Raw genomic sequence first — 15,252 nt, forward strand, 5'->3', positions numbered from 1 at the left:
AGTTCATTGGGTGGGGGGCTCATTTACTTAGTAAGAATGTTCTTGATGTGAGCAGTCTAAAATGATTACATGAGACAGAGAGCACGGGGGCGGGGGGAGACCTAGATATGATTTGGTAGTTACCATTCAAATCTGCAAATTTGTCATGACAGTGTTTAATTCTGTCGGAGCTACCCACCCATTTTGAAAGAAAAGCACTTTGATTAAGAAACTTTTTCGTGGCAAACTTTGAATCTCCTTCAGGGGTATTTTGAGGGGATGGAAAGAGAGGGGACTTATGTCTCTTACACATTTTCCTACCGGGTTTTGTAGAGAGAGGTTCCTGGAGCCTTTTAAAATAAAGCCGTTTCGAATGCAAAATTGTCGGGGCGGCTGTAGAGGAAGGAGGAGTATATTTATAGCTGAAGTGGGTTTGTAAACTCAGCGTCTGCTTTGGGATTAATTTTTAATATTTGCCAGGCATTCTTCTGATTTCCATCCTGGCTTGGTTGTGGCTCTTTCTCTCTGTCTGTGTGAAGCTCGGGTGTTCTCTGTTTTAAAGCCGGAGTTGTCACAGCCTGGGCGTTTTCTGTTTCGGCTTATGGCTTTTTTTTTTTTTTTTTCTCTCTCTTTTCCTGAATGAGTGTCCTTTGTGTAACCCCAGTAATTCAGAAATCCTGCAGTCATAGGGACTGCCCTGTCATGTGACTTAGGTAGTAGGTGCTGCCTGTGATTGGTCAGCAGCTAATTGGCGGGTCCCTATAAGAGGTCCCGCTTCGGGTGTCCAGCCACTCTCCTGCCTGGAGTGCTGCTCAACGGGGGCAGAGGTGGGGGTGGGTGGCGGGTGTCCAGTGATTCAGCCACATGTGATAGATGACCAAGTGACTGCTTCCTTGGGGTCCGCACATCAGTGGAAGACACCCACACTGGTTGTGGCTGACTTGATCAAACTCTGGCTCCCTGAACTGGTAACTGTCACTTTAATATAGCTTACTGATTAAACTCAGAAAAATGCAGCTAAATTTTTCTTTTTTTTTGCCAGGAACTTGTGTGGACTTACTCCCTCTTCCCCACCTCCTACACCCCCCCCCCTTGTTCTTATTCGTTTTGTAACAGGAATGAAATGCAGTTAACGCTTTAGAAAACTTTCGCAGGAAAAAGCGCCTCGTGTGATCTGGAACAAAGACATTTTATAATCAGATTTATCAAGCTGTGAAGAGGGAGTTTTAGCGAATGGAATCAGCAGCATTCTGTCACCAGGAAATACTGCTTTATCCAGAATTGGTAAGTGAAAAGTGGCATCGCTCCCTAATAGATATCATATGGTGTATGTGGGAATTGTAAAATTGTTCACAGACCCCTAACAACTGTGTTGAACCAGAGAACACATAAATGGAATGAGGAATTCTAGAAAGAAGTAGCCCAAGAATATAGTATAAAGGCTGAGAAGAAGCCAGGTTATTAACAAAGATGAGCTGGGCTCTACCAGTTTAGACAAATACATGTAATATAACTAGTTGGCTTCCCCCCGCCTTTTTCTTTTTAGTGGGGAGAGACCAATAAAATGGGTTGTTTGGTAGAGTTGGGGCATTGACATTCCATGGGCATAGATGTCCATTTAGTCTGAATAGTATGTATAATATTTGAAGGGATGCTTTCGGCATTACTCAGTTCACCCTCCTATCTCTCTCTCTACCCAAGGATGTCAAGCCTTTAGTTAGAACTCTACAAAATGAAAGTTTAAGTAATGCATTGGAAACATTTCCTACTGCTGTGTGAAGGGCAGATTAAGCTGGTAATAGACTTTTTTACGTTTGTGTCATGAATTTTAAGATTGTTCTATTTGATTACAATTAGTACAGCAAAAGGGTGGATATTTCTAAATGGTCTGTCATGTTTCGAGAGATTGTGATTAGCAGTTCTTACTGGTGGACACGCGTCTGTTTGTCTTCCTCTGAAACATTTAGTTTTGTAATCTTGAATCTCAGCTGCCCCTACATTCCAGAACATTTCCAGAAAAATACAGTAAAGCTTTGAATACCTGTGTTATGTACAATAGGTTCTTATTTGTAAACTGTAAGAAACCACAGTTTTCTATTAAGCATTTTATATTATCTGATTTCTTGATTTGGCTTTTTAAGAATGATTGTGCCGGGAAAGTGGAGTAATATAATTATATATGTTATATATATATATATATATATATATATATATATATAACATATAATTAGGGTAGATGGCTACCTGATCTTGACCAGTTTTCTTATTGGTCAATAGAAGCAATCATGTGATGTCTACTTATAGAATCAGATGGAAAGAAATGTTATTTAACTGCTAGCGATTATATAGGTAGTTTTGGTGATGTTCCTTTATGAATGTGACTCTGTATAACTGAAACTGTTATTGACAGAGTGGTAAGTTTGGGGTTATATAGGATACAGTGTTTTTTTGTTTGCTTTTTAATGACCGTAAGCCAAATTGAAAGTTGACTCTGTATGTCTGACTTTTGCTTCCCATTCTGTTAATTTCAAAATCTGAAAATCCTTAACTTGAAAGGGAGAAATGTATAATAAACAGGATAGCAGTGTTGCAGTTTCTCTCTGTTGGCATTGGAGTGGGCTGAAGTTGGAGGGTAGGGAGATGAATCTAGGAGGATCTATAAATTGTTTCTTTCTTACACACTTTGAGAACTCTTGATCAATTTTTTCAGACTAATAGTTCTTAAGACTTTCACATAAGGATTTATTTTCTTTTTCCTTCCTTTTTTTTTTTTTTAGAGTTTATTTATTTATCAGAGAGAGAGAGAGACAGAGGCAGGCAGAGGGAGAAGCAGGCTCCTTGCTCAGCAAGGAGCCCGATGTAGGACTTGATCCCAGGACCCTGGGATCATGACCTGAGCCGAAGGCAGACGCTTAACCGACTGAGCCACCCAGGCGTCCCAAGGATTTATTTTCGAAGAAATAAATAAAAAGCAAGGTGAACATAGCCGTTAAGGGCAGGTCCTCCAATAAATCAGATTGGTGATCCAAACGTGTGACTATTACAAGTTATTTGCCTTAATTAAGGTGTGGCCGAGGATGGGAAAAATGCTTCTTGGTTCCCTGAAGCCCCTGAATAGGTGGGGTTTAGAATCTGGAGGACAGAAAACTGGTGACAAAGCTTTAGGATATTTACAGGTAACTTGTATCCGACTGTTAGCTTGTGTTCAGTGATTCACAATTACTTTCAGCTCTGAATTTCATGTGAATACTTGGGCAAAACCGTGATGATTTAATAACCTGGCTAAACACTGCTATGCTTAATGGAAAAAAAGCCTCTGTAAATTTTAGGTTTTACTCATCCATTTAGAAGCCATTGTTTTGCATGACAAAAATATAATAGAAGCAGGTTGAAACAATAAATGCCAGAAAGTAGCTCCCAGAAGAATTCCTTTAGAAATCCTCATGTTTTTAATTCTGTGTGCTCTTTTGTTATCAGTTTCTTAATTGTTAGAAATACATGTACAATAAATACCATTGCCCTGAATTCCCCACTTGGGGTTACTGAGAGTTATTAATATTTTTGTATACTCGGAAAAGATATTGATGGTAGGCACATGTCTTTGTGGGCATGTGGAGCTACAGACTGAAGGGATTCTAGTTAAAATAATGTCTTGAGAATAGTATTTGCTATTTGCATATTCAGGGATCCAAACACGTTCCCTTTGGGCTTGTTTCTTAAGTTTTCGGTGTGGTGTACGGTTTTGTCCAATTACATTTTGGGGAGGTAGTATATGGGGTATATGGCTGTGTGTATATATTCGACGGGGGGGGGGAGCTTTAATTGCTCGTGAAACAAGTGGCTGTTTGTTAGAACCTAGATAAGCCTCCTAGTGTTGTTCCTATGACAACTGAGGAGTTGGGTGTTGAAATGTAGCTTTAAGTTCTCGGTTTGGAAATGTCATTCAGACCTCCCACTACAGTCTCATTGAGTAGGAGGATAATGAGAAGGGGAAAAAAACCATAAAGCAACATAAGTATCTCCGTTCATTTCATGTCTTCCTGACTTGCCTTTGTGTACAGATCACCATGGGAGTGGTAAACACAGGGTGTGAACAAAGCGATACTTCAGTATAAAATAAATGGAAAGGGGTCAGAAAAGTTGGGCAAGATAAATAACCACATATGGGGGTAATAAAGAGGCGGGAGAAGTCGGCTTCCATGGGTTTGTGCAAATCCTTTATCCAGTGCTGACCAGCAGTGACAACATCTTGAACCAGTTACTGTGCAGCTCTTCAAGAGCTGCAGATCTTTCCTTAAAATGCAACGTGGAGCAACATTCCTTTGGTAGCAGGAGACTTCACCACTTGGGCATAACTTTGGCTCATCTCCCCTAGGCTGGTTGCAGAGGATATGGTTTGCTTTGAAGGTACACGTTTTTAAGTCAAGTATTTGTCATTTCATAGCTTGTCTGTTTCCTGTGGGAAAGATAAGGTCGTACTGTGAAAATTGTGGTAAAACATAAGGATTTTCTCCTATATTCACAAAGTGCTTTTGAAAACACTTCAAGATTACTTGCGACCTGTTTGTAGAAATGGCTTGGTTGACTGAGTATCTTATGGTGCACTGTATTTGGGGAGGGGGAGGAAGGGGTTGTTTATATCATATTTGGCATTAGATTAATTATGCAGTCATGAATTTTCCATGCCTGAAGGGCTTCCTATTTTCCACTCCTAAGTGGTTTTGACTATTTATTTGGTCATTAACCACGTCCGGAAGTCAGAAAGGAAGAGAAGACTTCAATGGGTTTTGCCCCTTGCTTAATATATATAGGTCCAACATCTCTTCTGAAATCCAGAAAGCTCTGAAAATCAAACGATCGTCATGTGAAAAGCTTGGTAGTAAACCCTGACCTGAACCAATGGAAGGCTATAGTCTTTATTTATCCCACTTAGTACCAATGTTTGTATGTTTTACTGTAGAAGTAGTAATGCGTTTGATTACGGAGTGCTGTACCAGGACACCCCCCCCCCGGAGTTCTTTATAGGTAGAATAGTCACCCCGTCATCTTTTATCATATCATTATCATAATCACCAGATTGTCAGATAAGGGTTTGTGGACCTCTAATTACTGATACACCTGGGGTTCATATTCTATGCCAGGCACCGCTGTAAATGAATCACTGGCCTCTAGAGCAGTGCCTGGCACACGGGTATAAAATGCTTTACATATATCAACTTATTTAAGCCTCACAAAAACTGAGTATCGCCAATGTGATCGTCATCCCCATTTGACATGGGGAAACTGATGCACAGAATGGTGAAGCAGCTTGCCCAGAGTGACACAGCCAGGAAGTGTAGTAGGAGCCCAGGGTTGAAAGCAAGCAGGCTCATTGCAGTCTGCTCTTAATGAGCCCACTGCAGGTACGAGAGACGCCTGGAGACGGGGCCCTGGGACTGTCAACTGAGTCAGAGGGGCTGGTCGGCTATTCACCTGATTCCTAGTCACCCTGTGCCCTGGTGTCAGCAGAAACTGAGGACATCAGGGGTCTGCTGTGGAATGCCTACATCAAGTTCTCCTGGGTGGGAGTGTGGGAGATCTGGGGGTCTGAGAGGCTATATTTATCTCTTTTCAGGCTTCCCAGCGTTGATCTCCATCAGCAGTCAGCCTGACTTCTTTACCTTGAAAAATTAAGATACACGAAACCACTCTTTGCTCAGTCCCAAGGAAACGATCTTGAGTGGCAGGCAGGAAAGTCTTTCTCTTAGACCATTTTCTGGGCCCCTAACCCAGCAGGAGGTCTGGGCTCTGCTGAGGGCCTGGGTCATCGTGAAGGGAGTGAGCTCCCTGGCGTGGGAGCCACCCTGGGACAAAGCAGGGGCCCCTTGGGGGAATTCAGACAGCCTGTGGGACTTGAGCTGCACGACTCTGAATGCACAAAAGGCTACTTTTAACAGCACTTGTCAAAAAAGTATATAAGGCGTCTAATAACTACGTATTTCTAGGGCTAAAAAATTTCATTGATGCCAAGCAGACAGCAGCCTTCCCATTCTACTTCCCAAATTTGCTATTCCTCTACTCTGCTTGATTTTTCTTCGCACTTATCTCGGTCTGATGTATTACTTATGTATTCGTTTGCCATTTCAGTCAGTTACTAGCAGACATGTTATTTTTTGAACTCACTTAAGGATCCTTGATTTATTTCTCTTTGATCTCCATCTTCAAACTTATTCCCCTCCCATCAATCTCAGACCGCTATCAATAATGAAAGTTTTTCTGCCCATTGGGTTTTTCTTACTTATTAGTTACCATTTTTATATTCACAACCATGAGAATTTCTTAAACAAACAGTTTTGATTGTGCAATCAGTATTTGGAGAACTGATGTCTTCATTCAGGAGAGGAAACTAGCCAAATTTGAATATAATCATTGAGTATTTTTTAAATCGAGAATATTTTAAATTACTAAGGAGGATATGCAAAGTAAAATACTTTCATATTTTGTGAACTGCCTTCAATTTAGATAGGGAGCTGGGGAACTCTACCAAATATTGATTCCAGTGAAAACATGGAAACCCTCATTTCCATGGGTTAACATGCTAAACCCACCTACCTGGTACTGGTTTTTTGTGGGGAGGGAAAAATTAAGGGGAAAGAAAACCAATATAAAACAATTCTAAAATATTAACATTAAAGAATGTAAGTGATCTAATCTTGGACATTTCCTAGCTCAAGTTCCTAAGTTCTCAACTGTAACCTATTGCCTTTCAATCCTATATTGATTCTGGTTTATGCATTCCAGAGTATTTGGGACAATCTAAAACATAAAATGAAAAATACATATATATTATTAACTAAATAATGCGGTCATGTAACTAGATCATTAGAGTGCTTACATAGTTGATTTTCTTTCTTTAGTTCTTAAGGGAACGGATTAGATGCATATAAAGTACTTTTGTAAGTCAGTATAACATTTGGGGCATGTTGTTCTTCTTTGTTATATTTTAATAGCAAAATAGTTTCTTGTGTGGTCAACCTAATAAAGTAATACCTTACTTAAAAACGAAGTTTAACTGCTTACTTGAAGGTAGAAGGTGGAATCATTGATTATGAAAAGCAAGGTAAGGTTTTATCTTAAAGGATCTTCCTTTCCTGCCTTGGAAGACTTTGATTCTCCTTAAGTAACCTATTCTACTAAAAGCCCATTGCTGATGGTGGCCTTGGAGGAATGCTTTAGTTTTCCCACCTCTCCCAAAAGCAGATGGATAAAGACTTTTTAAATGAAAGCCCGTCGATTTCTGTCAGTTAGGGTTTGTGTGACATCTATAAAAAGTGAGACTGAAGTTCTTAAAAATGAGAGAAACTGAGCTGAGTTTGTACAGGCCCAGTGAAACCTTCCAGGGTGTTTTCAAAGTTCTGATTACTTGGGAACAAAATCTCCAAACTTCCAGGCATTTTCTAGCGAGTATCAAGTATGTGACAGTGGTTACAGTGACCCCCAAGAAGGTACCTGTTCACAGCACCCATTGAAGTGTTTGCTCCCCGAGAGACCCAGGCTTTGGAAGCAAGTAGACCTGTGCCCCAAGCTCATCCTTGCCCCTTGCTGGTCGAGTAAACTACTCCATTTATTTCCCTAGGCCCTAGAGTAAGTGGAGTGTCAGTCCGAACTAGCTCATAGGACTGTTGCGTGAAATGAGAGAACACGAGTAAGGCACATGCTGTGGTTGCCGGAATAGTGGTGCTTAACACCCTTGAGTTCCCTTCCCATGTCCTTTTGGGAACAGACTTCCGTTTTTAGTCTCAAAGCCTGTGGTCCCGTTCTAAGTTCTAGGTCTCTCTCTGTTTCGCATCAGATGAAGGAAAACAGTGATGGCGATGGTGGCCTCCATTTACCGCCCACTTTGCCACCATGTTCTAGGTAGTCATTCTTGCGAGCGCTCTGCCTGCATTTTCCTGTTTAATCCTCTGGACAACCCACTGGTGCAATGAGTATGCCCGTTTCGTAGATGAGGACACTGAGGCACAGGGCTAAGGGACATGTTTAGGGCCATTCATTCCCCTGATAAGCTGTGGACCCAGAATCTGAATCCAAATGGGCTCTTGCCAGTATAGATGGTTAAGAACAACTGGCAGAAAAGCAGAATAAAAGTTGACTGAACCTGAAAGTCTCAGAAATGGTCTTCTCATTTCTATTCTGCAAAGTGTCACGTCTTCCAGGCCTGGCCCTCTCAATATTGAAATACACAGTTGACTTTTTCTGCTTCTTATTTCACGAATCAACGGGAGCAATTTTAGTCATTTGTGTTTTATGAGTTTAAATTAGGCCACTAAAGTCCAGGAGGGGAATTCCTTGTTTTCATTTGATCTCATGCACTAACAGATTTACTCATGTAACTTCCCCTATTTTTTTCTCAAATGTTTTCACTTGAAAGTGGGGGTGGAAGGGAGAAGTATGTGAGCATTTGGTTCGCAGGGATGCACTTTCATTAGCCTTTCTGGAGATTCTTTATCTGGTATAGAATTAATCCATAGAAAGGTAAAATGAGTAAGAGTCTGTAATGACTAAGGTTTTTCTTCTTTATCTCCATCTAGTTCTGGGTGCTATCTGGAAGGGCAAAACTGCAAAGTCAAGAATTGCAGGAAGCCATCTATGTGCATATAAAAGCCTACATTTGGATGAGGAGTTGATTTTCAGAATATGGGAAAGGGGTTTCACATTGAGAATTTCCTCTTCTCTCAAATGTGGGCTGAGAATTTGACTTGGAAGGTGAGAGGGGGCTAGCCTAGCCCACGGATTCAGGGTGCTGAGAAATCTCTCTCTTTTTTAAGATTTTATTTATTTGACAGAGAGAGCAAGAGAGAGCATGATGGGGGGAGGGAGAGGGAGAAGCAAACTCCCTGCTGAGTAGGGAGCCCAGTGCAGGGCTCAATTCCAGGACGCTGAGATCATGACCTGAGCCAAAAGCAGATGCCCAACACGCTGAGCCACCCAGGTGCCCCTAGAAATCTCTTTAAAACCTCTCCTGGCCTTGGACTGAGCCTGCTCATGGGAGGATATACTAACGGAACCAACCTTCCTTCCTCCCTCCCTCCCTCCCTTCCTGTCTCCCTCCCTCCTTGCTTCCATTATCCATATTCTCACACAACTGATTCAACTCCTACCTGCAGACAGATGGAAGAAAGGACCGGGTGAGGGTCCATTAGGGGAAGGCAGCCCACTCTTTGTTCCTTTCCCCTCAGCGACTCCATCTTTTATTTGATCCTTTGCCATTTTTGTGACAAGGCGCATTTCACAGGCCGACATTCATAAAAGTCTTTAAGCATCTTCCTTTGGCAGCCGGGCTTCTTTTTTAAAATCAGGAGAAGAAAAGGCTCGTGACAAGAAAATAATGCAGAGAAATGGTCTTTCTTTCTTTCTTTTTTGATGGTGGTGGAAGGAGGGCCCTGGTAGGGAATGTGGCAGGAAATACAGTCTTAAGAACTCCTGAGCTTTCAACTCCTTTCCCTGTTTGGAGCCCATTAAGAGATGGCAAAGGCGGCCACAACGAGGTCTTGGAAAAAAATTTTTTTAAGTAGAATTTAAACTAAATTGGAGGAAAAAGTCCTGCTCTGCACTCAATTAAATTGATCGCGAGTTTCTGAAGATATCTGTAAGTAGAGATGTGAAAAATGAGGGCTCCCTTCTCTCTTGGGGCGACGAGGATAGACAGGGAAGGAGGTCCTTTGCCATCGGTTTTGAAAAACCCCTAAGTGGCCATTTCAGTTCTTTGTCACGGTGCAAACTCGGTGTGTTTTCTGGTACAGGGTTGACCACAGCAGCCTAGTCAATGAAAGCACTTTCTATGTTTCAGGACGAACTGTGAGGTTCTGCATCAGTAGGAGGTCTATATGGTACATTGGAGGGAACCATTAAGGTAGATGCAAGAGCAAAATTACTCAGAGTCTGAAAGGATGGCTCATTATCTCAGGGCTCTTCTCTCTGAGCAAGATCAGATAAGGACTGTCTGGGACAAGCTAGGTAAGACAGTAGATTCTACCGTTTTTCTCCATCCTGTTGGACATCCCTGCTCCATAAAACCCTCCCTTATCTACTACCCATGGATCGCAGGGAGAGAATAAAAGTGTTCTTTCTCCCCTCCCTCCCCCAGCCCTGCATGATCTCTCCCAATGTTTGGGGAAATGATCACGCTCCCGCAGCTCCCGTCCACCTGGCCCTTGAAGTATGGGGTGTTTGGTTAGGTATCAACAAAAATCGGCCCAGGTGCCAACTAGACTTTAGAAGCTTGTAGTGGGAACAATTGGCAAAAGAAAGCATCATGTGGGGAATGTTCATCTTACAAAAATGTGGTGTACACCTACCACATGCTAGGTGGTGTTTTCGGTCTGAGAATACAACCATGAACAAGGTCGCTGCCCGCGCGTGGGCCGAAGAGGGGAGGCTGACAGAGGTCGAGCAAGGAGGTGTATGCTGGCTGTTGGGAGGCACCTAGGAAGAAAAAGAAAACCAGGTGAGACAGATGAGTATCCGGGAGTCCGGGGAAGAACAGCTTTATCCAGGGCTCTCTGGAAAGGCCTCTCCGATGTTGTGATAATGGCTCAGAGGCTTATCCGTGGGTATGTGGAGGAAGAAGGTTCTAGGCAGAGAAAACAAAACCACTGCAGTGGAGCTGGGAGGAGCAAGCTTGGTATGTCCAGGGGTTAGAAAGGAGGCCAGTGTGGAACAGCAAGCCAGGGGGAAGGTAGCAGACGAGGTCTGGGAGGTAGTGAATGTCCGATGTCGTAGGGCCCTGTCGGCCAGAGAAGCTGCTAAGAGGTTAGGAGACGAGAACTAGAGAGAAGGAAGATGGCGTTCCGAGAGTATGGGCGGTTTATGTAGGGATCCTAGAGAGTCCAGCCCACGGTACCTCATCACTGAAGCATGTACAAGTCACTTAGGGCTCTCTTTTGGTAAAAAGCTACTTTTGTCATTTAAATGAGAATACAAAAGCCTTGGTAGAGCGAGAGAAAGTTGAGCTATCAACTCCTTACCCCAGTGAAGGAGCCAGAAGTGGGTACTTCTTCCTGTCACCGTTATTCCTCAGAGGTGTAGGGTCCTCAGGTGACCAGCATTGGGATGTTGCTATTCCCTTTAGGCTCGCCAAAAATTCACTCCCCGTGGGGCATGTCTTTGCCCATTTTAAGCTCAAGTGAAACAGTTTAGAATTTGGAACTGCCATGGTTTTCGAGTACTTCTGTGTTAAATATGCCATGTTTTCTTTCTCGTAGCCTCCAGGTTTATGTTCAGCGAATTGATAGATTTCCTCATAATTCTGTACGAAAACTTGTTCAATCCAGGTTAAACACCTATGTTACGCAGCACTCGTGTTACTGTTGGAGGCAGAAAGGGAGCATGGGAAAGTCGAAGCACTTGCCCCATTGGGAGGAGCGGAATTGTATCAACTTTTTCTCTTCTGAAAAACTGTGTTAAAGACATTTTTTGCAATCTCTTAAAGATAGAGTTGAATGCTGTAAATGGATTGCAGCCCCTGGTCTGTCATCACCTGATAGTAAACATCCTCCTTCTGGTGTAAGGTATGTAGGATTTCTGTCATCTGGGACTTTTCCTGGTAACTGATGTGGCCTCAAGGAGAATAGACACCAAATGTATGTACACGTTGTTGCATCGACATCGGACCACGCAACTGGGTCTGACAACACAGAAAGGTTCGCAGGGGCTTGATAGCTCTTTGTGGTGATTGTCCAGGTTTATCTTTCCTTCACACCACCTGAGACTTAATCCCTGAACTCTTCTCATCTAGCCCGACTTTCCGCTAGTTAGTTATGCATTTGGGTTAGCACTTGTATTCTTTGAGCCAAGGACCCACCTGCAGGAAAGGGTTACTGGTTTTGTCATTTATAGTTGAGTTCAACTGGACCGGATTTCCTCACTGCCTCTGGCTGAAACTTTTCTGACTGAGAGAATGAGAGTTTCACTTGTGGGTTGGAGAAATTAGTAATTGGGGAACATAGAGTGTTTGGTGTTTGCTCCTTTCCACCCTCCCGCTGAGGTAGGAACTCTGTAGTGGGTGAAGGGAGTGGAGAGTTGGCTCTTCATGTGGAAGCCAGCCCCCTTGGATGAGCTGGATGGGGAGCTGAGAGAGAAAGGTGTAGAGGTGCACTGATAAGGAAGGATGTCGGAGAGCCCCAGGGGACCCACAAATTTCTGGTCCTAAGTCCAGGTGGCCTTGGGCCCTTCCTTGCCTTACTTCTTTCGGGCATCCCCAACCTGGGGTCCATTCCTGCTTAGCTCCTGAGAAATGAGGGGCATGTTCCTGATTGAGCAAGGAATTCACGAATGGGATTCCAAGTCCCCATCTCCCCCACATTCTCCTGCGTACATCTCTCAACTGAATCTGCTTTCTAGGTGAAATGGAGAGAGCTTGGTATTAAGGTCCCTTTTCCGCCAGTCTCTGACTTGTAGCTTTGTGGTGGGAGATGCGTGTGTTACCCATGAAGTGGCATGTTCTCTTTGGTCCTTTGTCTAAGGCTGGTCACGTCTGATGGTCTCCTGGGGCCTGAGCCGTTTTACCCCATGCACCCCGGGATTTCCCCCTCTGCTTCCCCCATATAAATAGACAATTTGCTGCCTGTGTTCTAAAACCTTGATATTTCTGCCTTTGACTTGGAGTCTATTCTGGAACGACTGTGTGGTGGCTGGGCACTGCAAAATGAGTCAGTTCCTGCAGTTTGGTTACAAGTTCTCAAAAAGTATTTCAGAATGTGGATGTGGTCAGCAGAGTCATTTTCCAGGCATCTAAAAGGAAACCCACATCAACTGTAACAATTGAGCTGAGAACCGATGGCCCTGCACAGCAGAACCAGGCCTGCTTTTCCTCAAAGGAAAGCCCATAGCTGCCCTCAATCTAGCCTACTCTGTAGATCTTAAAGGAGACTTCATCTTCATGCTTGCAAATCACATTTTAGCTGCAACTGATTGCACGAACAGAGAGCTAGAGGTTTGGCCTTCGTCACTTTTTGAATGTGGGCACAAGTTTGACATAAGAAATTATTTTTGTAAAATGGAATCTTAAGGGATTAGAATCCAATGAGCACAAAGTGTGAAATGTGGTTTCAGGACAGCCACTTTGGTGGTTTTAGCTCATGCGCTGAGGAAGAACTAAGATGGCTTAGGTACCACTGGAGTATGTGAAAATACGATCATTTTGTTTACTGATTGAGTTCTGAAGCTACGTAGAGTTAAATGCAATACCAATAAAAAGAATTCAGTCCTTTTCACGCTTTAAAAGAATTTCAAGTTTGTCATAACATTTGGAGAATATTTTAGTTCTGCACTGGTAGATTCTGTTATCCTCTTGGGTACCATGAATTATGTAAAATTTTGATTGAGTTCTTCATTACCTGTTTTGCGCCATCTGTGAAAACTGATGGAGTTTTCAATAATAAGGAAACAACCTAGAAAAAATGGACAGATGGTTTGAACAGGCACTTCCCCAAAGAACACAGATGACATATAAGCACGTGAAATGATGTTCACCATCAGTAGTCATTAAGCAAATGCAAACTGAGACACCAAGGATATACCATGACACACCTAATTGAATGGCTGCCGTGAAAAAGGCTGATCATACCAAGTGTTGGCGAATTTGTGGATGATCTAGAACACTTTTAATACATTTAGGTAGAAATGTAAAATGGCACATTTTGGAAGACGCCTGGCCATGTCTTCCATTGTTAAACATACACCAACCGTAGGTTCCAGATATTCCCCTCCTACAGAAAAGAAGGCCTATGTCTACGTGCTGTGTTTACAGCTGTTTTATAAGTAATAGCTAAAAACTGGAAGCAGCTGTAATGTCCATCAACAGGTGAATAGATCAACAAACTGTGGTGTATCTGTCTGGGTACTACTGAAGAATAAAAAGAAGTGAGCTGGGGCGCCTGGGTGGCTCAGTCGTTAAGCGTCTGCCTTCGGCTCAGGTCATGATCCCAGGGTCCTGGGATCGAGTCCCACATCGGGCTCCCCGCTCCGCGGGAAGCCTGCTTCTCCCTCTCCCACTCCCCCTGCCTGTGTTCCTGCTCTCGCTGTCTCTCTCTCTCTGTCAGATAAATAAATAAAATCTTAAAAAAAAAAAAAAAAAGAAGTGAGCTATTCATATAGTCAGCATGGAGGACCCCCCACCCTAAGTGAAAGAAGCCAGACAGGAAAGAAGTACATACTGTATGATTGAATTTATATAGAATTCTAGAACATGGACATGGAAAGACATTTATTTAGAATGACAGAAAGCAGATCCCTGGTTGCTTGGGGTGGGAGAGGTAGGGTAGCCAGTGGGAGGGATTACAAAAGGGCACAGGGGAACTTTGGGGCTGGTGGATAATCTCACTATCTTGTTTGTGGTGATGGTTTCACAGCTGTATGCATATGTCAAAACTTAGTCAAATTGTATACTTTCAACATGGTGCAGGTGATTGTGTGTTAGTTATTCCTCAATTAAGAAAAACTAAAAAAAAAAGCAATCACTGTGATGGTAGATGGAGCATTAATAATGCCATTATTTGAAAAAAATAAAGACTTAGCATCTCTTAGAGGGGAAAAAAAGCTGATGCAGTTTTAGTGGTTTGGGGATAGAAATAGAACCTTCTAGTACAGATGAGAAACCAAAGTTAAGCTGAACGTAATAAATGTGAAAGCTTTAGTTCCTCGTATTTCCAAGGCACTGAAACAAGTGGTTCAAGACGGATCTTGTCCAGCACTGTGGGGTCAGCTGCCTGCCCAGGTTTATAATAAGCATCTGTCCTCAAATACAACTACTGTAGCACTCACCAGATGATGAGGGAGGCCTAAGGCATCTGAAGCGGGGTTCAGATTGCAAAGATAGACATGAAACCCCCACCTTCAGATTCTACCATTGTTAGAGAAGTAAATCTATCCGCAGAGCACGTGGAAATTGGTAAAAGCCCTTTCATAAACCTCATTTTGTGTGATCATCTCAATAATCCCATTATGGGTAGGCTCAGTATTCTCATTTGCTTGGGGGAACACGCCGAGACCCAGAGAAACCAGGCTGTTCGCTGGATCACAGAGTCCCCAACTTTTTGGGCAGCCGTCACCGTTCTTCCTACTGTACCTTGCTGCTTCCCCAAATTCCTGTCATTGAATATTTGGCCAGGATTCTTTACCCATCGATTTGTCAGGCAGTCACGAGTCCCCTCTATTTGTATATCAACTGTTCATGGCATGATTTTTAATCCTGTTTCCCCATCTGTAAGTGGGTAGTAACATAACTGCAGGCTA

General features: G+C 42.9%; 1 long non-coding RNA gene across 2 annotated transcripts in view; it reads left to right on the top strand.

Annotated features, from left to right (window-relative positions):
* The first annotated feature begins 809 nt into the window (after window positions 1-809).
* Window positions 810-15,252, top strand: part of LOC113930240 — a 64,908-nt gene continuing 50,465 nt past the window's right edge. For both annotated transcript variants that reach the window (XR_003522494.1, XR_003522495.1), the window contains exons 1-2: window positions 810-947; window positions 1,096-1,263. This is a non-coding gene — a long non-coding RNA (uncharacterized LOC113930240). The remainder of the gene's footprint in view (window positions 948-1,095; window positions 1,264-15,252) is intronic.

This window comes from Zalophus californianus, chromosome X (assembly GCF_009762305.2).
Source record: "Zalophus californianus isolate mZalCal1 chromosome X, mZalCal1.pri.v2, whole genome shotgun sequence".
Taxonomy (NCBI): domain Eukaryota; kingdom Metazoa; phylum Chordata; class Mammalia; order Carnivora; family Otariidae; genus Zalophus; species Zalophus californianus.